Source organism: Tachypleus tridentatus, chromosome 1 (assembly GCF_004210375.1).
Source record: "Tachypleus tridentatus isolate NWPU-2018 chromosome 1, ASM421037v1, whole genome shotgun sequence".
In the NCBI taxonomy this organism is placed as follows: Eukaryota; Metazoa; Arthropoda; class Merostomata; order Xiphosura; family Limulidae; genus Tachypleus; species Tachypleus tridentatus.
The window spans coordinates 177,980,753-177,987,442 of record NC_134825.1 but is presented as its reverse complement, the minus strand read 5'-3'; positions in this window follow the sequence as shown (position 1 = coordinate 177,987,442).

Genomic DNA, 6,690 nt, shown 5'->3' with positions numbered 1-6,690 from the left:
TACATGTAGTTATATAGTATGATCTACAGTGCATCATACTCTATAGATGTTGAGATATAGTATGTCCAATAATATATATGAAGACACATAGTTTGGCCAATAGTATAGATTCAGACATATAGTGTGGACAATAATTTACAATGATCTACAGTGTAGATATAGACATACAGTATGGTCAATAATATGGATGTAGACAAAGAGTGTGTGTAATAATAAGGATATAGACATATAATGTGGCCAATAATATGGATATACACATATAGTGTGACATTCACTATAGATGTAGCAATATAGTGTTTCCAATCATACAAAAGTTGACATATAGTATAGACAATAATATATATATAATAGAGATATAGTGCGTCTTACACTATAGATGTCGAGATATAGCGTGGCCAGTAATATAAGTGTTGACATATAGTGTGGCCAATAGTATAGATGTAGACATTTCGTGTGGTATATAATATACGCGTGACATATAGTGTGGCCAATAATATAGATGTAGACATAGAGTGTGGCCAGTAATATAAATGTAGACACATCGTGCTCAACATTATAGATGTAGAGATGTAGTTTGGCCAATAATATAGATGGAGGACATATGTTGCAACTTACACTATAGATGAAAGCGTATTCTGTGGCCTACATTATAGATGTAGGAATATAGTGTGGCCAAAAATATAGATGTATATATATAGTGTGAACTATGCTATAGATATAGAGATATAGTGTAGCCAATAATACAGATGTACAAATATAGTGTGGCCATTAATGTAGATGTACACATATTGTGCATAACATTATAGATGTAGAGATATAGTGTGACCAATAATGTAGATTTAGACATATAGTGTTGCCAGTAATATAGATCTAGACACATAGTGTGTATCAATAATACTCATGCAGACATATAAGCGTAACCTACAATATAGACGTAGAGGTACTCTGTTGACTGCATTGTAGATGTAGAGATGTAGTGTGGTCTACAGAGGAAATGCAGACATATAGTATAACCTATCATATATATGTTGATATATACTGTGGCCAATAATATCAATATACACATATAGTCTGGCGAATAGCATAGATGTAGACATATAGTGTGGCCAATAATATAAATATAGACATACAGTGTGTCGAATAACATAGATAAAGTATCGCCAATAATATAGATTTAGACATATTGTATCGCCAATAATATAGATGTAGATATACAGTATGGCCGATAATACAGATGCAGACACATAGTGTGACCTATATTATAGATGTAGAAATATAGTATGGCCAATAATATAGATATAGACATATAGTATCAGCAATAATATAGATGTTGACATATAGTGTGGTCAATTATTAAGTTGTAGAGATATACTGAGGCCAATAATATAAATGTAGAGATTTAATGTTGTAAGTAATATAAATGTACACATAGTGTGGCCTACATTTTAGATGTTGAGATATAGTGTGTCCAGTGATATCAATATAGACGTACAGTGTAGCCAATAATATAGATCCATACATATATTGTGGCCAACGTTATAGATGTAGAGATGCAGTATGGCCAACAATATAGACGTAGACATATAGTGTGACCTAAGCTTTAGATGTAGACATATGGTGTGGTCAGTAATATGAATGTAGACATATCATCTGTCTAATAATATTAATGTATACATAGAGTGTGTCCAATAATATAGATGTAGACATATAGTTTGGCTAATAATATAGATGTAGATACATAGTGTGGATATCAGTATAGATGTAGGTATATAGTGTGGATATCAGTATAGATGTAGATATATAGTGTGGATATCAGTATAGGTGTGGACATATAGTTTGGCTAATAATATAGATGTAGATATATAGTGTGGATATCAGTATAGATGTAGATATATAGTGTGGATATCAGTATAGATGTAGATATATACTGTGGATATCAGTATAGATGTAGAAACATAGTGTGGATATCAGTATAGATGTAGATATATAGTGTGGATATCAGTATAGATGTATATATATAATGTGGATATCAGTATAGATGTAGATATATAGTGTGGATATCAGTATAGATGTAGGTATATAGTGTGGATATCAGTATAGATGTAGATACATAGTGTCACCTACTCTATAGGTGTGGACATATAGTTTGGCTAATAATATAGATGTAGACATATAGTTTGGCTAATAATATAGATGTAGACATATAGTGTGGATGTCAGTATAGATGTAGATATATAGTGTGGATATCAGTATAGATGCAGATATATAGTGTGGATATCAGCATAGATGTACATACACAGTGTAAGCCTACTCTATAGGTGTGGACATATAGTTTGGCTAATAATATAGATGTAGACATATAGTTTGGCTAATAATATAGATGTAGACATATAGTGTGGATGTCAGTATAGATGTAGATATATAGTGTGGATATCAGTATAGATGTAGATATATAGAGTGGATATCAGTATAGATGTAGATATATAGTTTGGATATCAGTATAGATGTAGATACGTAGTGTGGATATCAGTATAGATGTAGATATATAGTGTGGATATCAGTATAGATGTAGATACATAGTGTGGATATCAGTATAGATGTAGATATCAGAATAGATGTAGATACATTGTGTGGATATCAGTATAGATGTAGATATATAGTGTAGATATCAGTATAGATGTAGATATATAGTGTGGATATCAGTATAGATGTAGATATATAGTGTGGATATCAGTATAGATGCAGATACATAGTGTGTATATCAGCACAGACGCAGATATACAGTGTGGATATCGATAGATGCAGATACATAGTGTGGATATCAGTATAGACGCAGATACATACGTGAGGATATCAGTATAGATGCAGATACACAGTGTGGATATCAGTACGGATGCAGACACACAGTGTGATATCAGTATAGATGCAGATATACAGTGTGATATCAGTATGGATGCAGACACACAGTGTGGATATCAGTATAGATGTAGATACATAGTGTGGATATCAGTATAGATATAGACATATAGTGTGGATATCAGTATAGACGCAGAGATATACAGTGTGGACATCAGTATAGATGCAGATATATAGTGTGGATATCGCGCATAGATGTACGCATACACAGTGTGGATATCAGTATGTGACGCAGATATACAGTGTGGATATCAGTATAGACGCAGACACACATAGTGTGGATATCAGCATAGATGCAGATATACATAGTGCGGATATCAGCATAGATGCAGATATATAGTGTGGATATCAGCATAGATGCAGTTAGACAGCGTGTGATATCAACATAGATGCAGATACCCCAGTGTGGATATCAGCATAAATGCAGATACATAGTGTGGATATCAAAGCATAGACGCAGACGCACATAGTGTGGATATCAGCATAGATGCAGATACGCAGTGTGGATATCAGTATAGACGCAGATACATAGTGTGGATATCAGCATAGATGCAGATACACAGTGTGGATATCAGCATAGACGCAGATATATAGTGTGATATCAGTATAGATGCAGATATATAGTGTGGATGTCATTATAGATGCAGATATATAGTGTGGATATCAGCATAGATGCAGATATATAGTGTGGATATCAGTATAGATGCAGATACACAGTGTGGATATCAGCATAGATGCAGATATATAGTGTGGATATCAGTATAGATGCAGATACACAGTGTGGATATCAGTATAGATGCAGATACATAGTGTGGATGTCATTATAGATGTAGATATATAGTGTGGATATCAGTATAGATGTAGGTACATAGTGTCGCCTACACTATAGGTGTGGACATATAGTTTGGCTAATAATGTAAATGTAGACATACATTATGGCCAATCAAATAGGTCTGGACTTATAGTGTGACCAATAATATTGACGATATATATATATATATATTTCGGCCAATAATATACATGTAGAGATGTAGTGGGATCTACACTATAAATGTAGATATAGTGAAGCCAATAATATAAAAGTAGACATATAGTGTGGCAAATAATACAGATATAGGCATGTATGTAATGTGACCAATAAGGTAAATGTAGACATATGTTTTGACCAATAATATAGATGTGGACATATAGTGTGGCCTATAATATAGATCTAGGCATATAGTGTGGCGAATATTATAGATTTAGAAATAGGGTGGGGCCAATAATATAGATGTAGTCCTATAATGTGATCTACGCTATAAATGTAGACAGATGCACATATGAAGTCTGGCCAATAATATAAATGTAGACATATAGTGTGACCTACATTATAGATGTAGTATTGGCTACATTATATATGTAGAGATATAGTGTGGCCAATAATACAGATGGAGTCATATAGTGTGACTTACTCTACAGATGTAGATATATAGTGTGGCCAATGATATAGATGTGGTGTGGCCAGTAATATAGATCTAGGCATATAGTGTGGCAAATATTGTAGATTTAGAAATAAAGTGGGGCCAATAATAGAGATGTAGTCCTATAATGTGATCTATGCTATAAATGTAGACAGATGGTGTGGCTAATAATACAGATGCACATATGAAGTGTGGCCAATAAAATAAATGTAGACATATAGTGTGACCTACATTATAGATGTAGTATTGGCTACATTATATGTGTAGAGATATACTGTGACCAATAATACAGATGGAGTCATATTGTGTGACTTACTCTACTGATGTAGATATATATATATGTATATATTAATACACATGTAGACATATAGTGTGGCTTATTGTATAAATGTAGAAATATAGAGTGGACCACACTATATCGTTGCATCTGTAGTGGAGTCCACACTATACGTCTACATGTATTATATGAGCCACACTATATATTTACATCTGTATTAATGGCCACACTGTATGTCTACGTCAGTAGTGTAAACCACATATGGATCTGAAGATGATCAGAGAAGGTCGAAACGTTTTGTGGTTTATTGTAATTAAAATTTTTAATACCCATACATCCGTCTTGAAAATACATATTTGAAGTGGGTGTGTTGTCATCATGTGTATTTTAACTTACACTACATATGTAAACAAACAGTGTGGCGTACTCTTGATATGGATTATGATACATCCAAGCAGGGTAATATATAGACAAACAGGGTAATTAACGTACACTACAGGTGTATACAAACAAACTTTATATGCTAAATGCAGACAAGGAAGTTAATATGCATATATTATATAGAGATAAACAGTGCGGTATGTATTAAAACTTAGTGGCATGCAATGTTTACGTACACAGATAGTTTAACGTAAACAAGAGATATAGACAGAGACATATACTACACACGTTGGAAAAGAGTGAGGTATTTATTTGAGATATGAGACGGACGTACAACAGACTGGCATATAGTATGGTGAGTACAAAATGTGATATAGAACAAAAGGAGACAAAGAAAGGGGATATGTCACCATGGAAACAATACCATCATATTTACTTTACTCGGGAAATTGACGAACAGATTCAACCTCAGGTTTACGTCTGTTAGTTTTAAATTTCTCAAACACACTTCTTATATTAACTGTAACAGTTTTAACAGGCGAGTTTTGCTTCTAAGGAAAAGAAGTGGATTCGGCACGATTTTTATTTAACAAGCCTTAAGTTGAAGTTGGAATCTCCTAACAACAAAATTTTGTTTGTAGAAGGTTTTCAGGTTACTGTGTTCCTCCCTCCCCACTTTCCATCACTGCAGCACAGTTGTTCTGACATCTTTATGGTTGTATTTTCTTTATTTGTCTGAAACTGCTGGTGAACTGACATTGTGGTATAATTAGGCCTCACTCTTTCTCGAAACGAGTACTTAGTCCTAACTTTCATTTAACGTGTTCGTTTAGATAAATATGACCATCAAAACAGAGCATTGTAGCATTCTTCAAAGGTATTAAAATATTTAGGGATTAAAGTCAAATTTTTCAAAACAGTAAAAATATATATTTAGTAAAAAACGAATATTTTAATTCCTTAAATTACACAAATAAGAGAGTTATATCAAAATGAGATTAAATTATATTTTCCGTAAAATTTCAAGGCAGAGAAAAAGTGGTATTTTCATTAATACGTTAAATAAATGATCTAAATTCACTCTTCGTTCATCTTACATTGAACAGATTTTACGCTAATTTTGTTTCTTTGTTTTAGAACTAGAACTTTCTCATATGGTTTACCAGCATTATGTTCAGATAGTATGTTTGTCTCTTATTTATATGATATGGTTAAACTGACTTAGTCCTACTCTGTCTTCTTTTAACTCAAATTGATTTTTTCGTTGCCATGTACTTTAATTTTATGTCATTGGAAAACTTAGTTAAAATACTCGTTATTATCTTTTACCCTTTAGATACACAAAGAAATGTTGTAATTCAATGTTACTTTTCCATTTTGGTATCATTGAAGAACTCTTAGTTACTCATTTCACTTCATATATAAATAAAGATAGTTTGTCATTCAATGTTACTTGTTTTATTTCATATATAAATAAAGTTAGTTTCTTATTGTTACTTGTTATACTTCGTATATCAATACAGATAGGCTGTTATTTAATGCAACTTGTTTCACTTCATATGTAAATACAGATAGGTTTGTTATTTAACATTATTTGTTTTACTTCATATATAAATACAGAGACTTTGTTTTGTTACTTCTCAGACTAATGAAGAG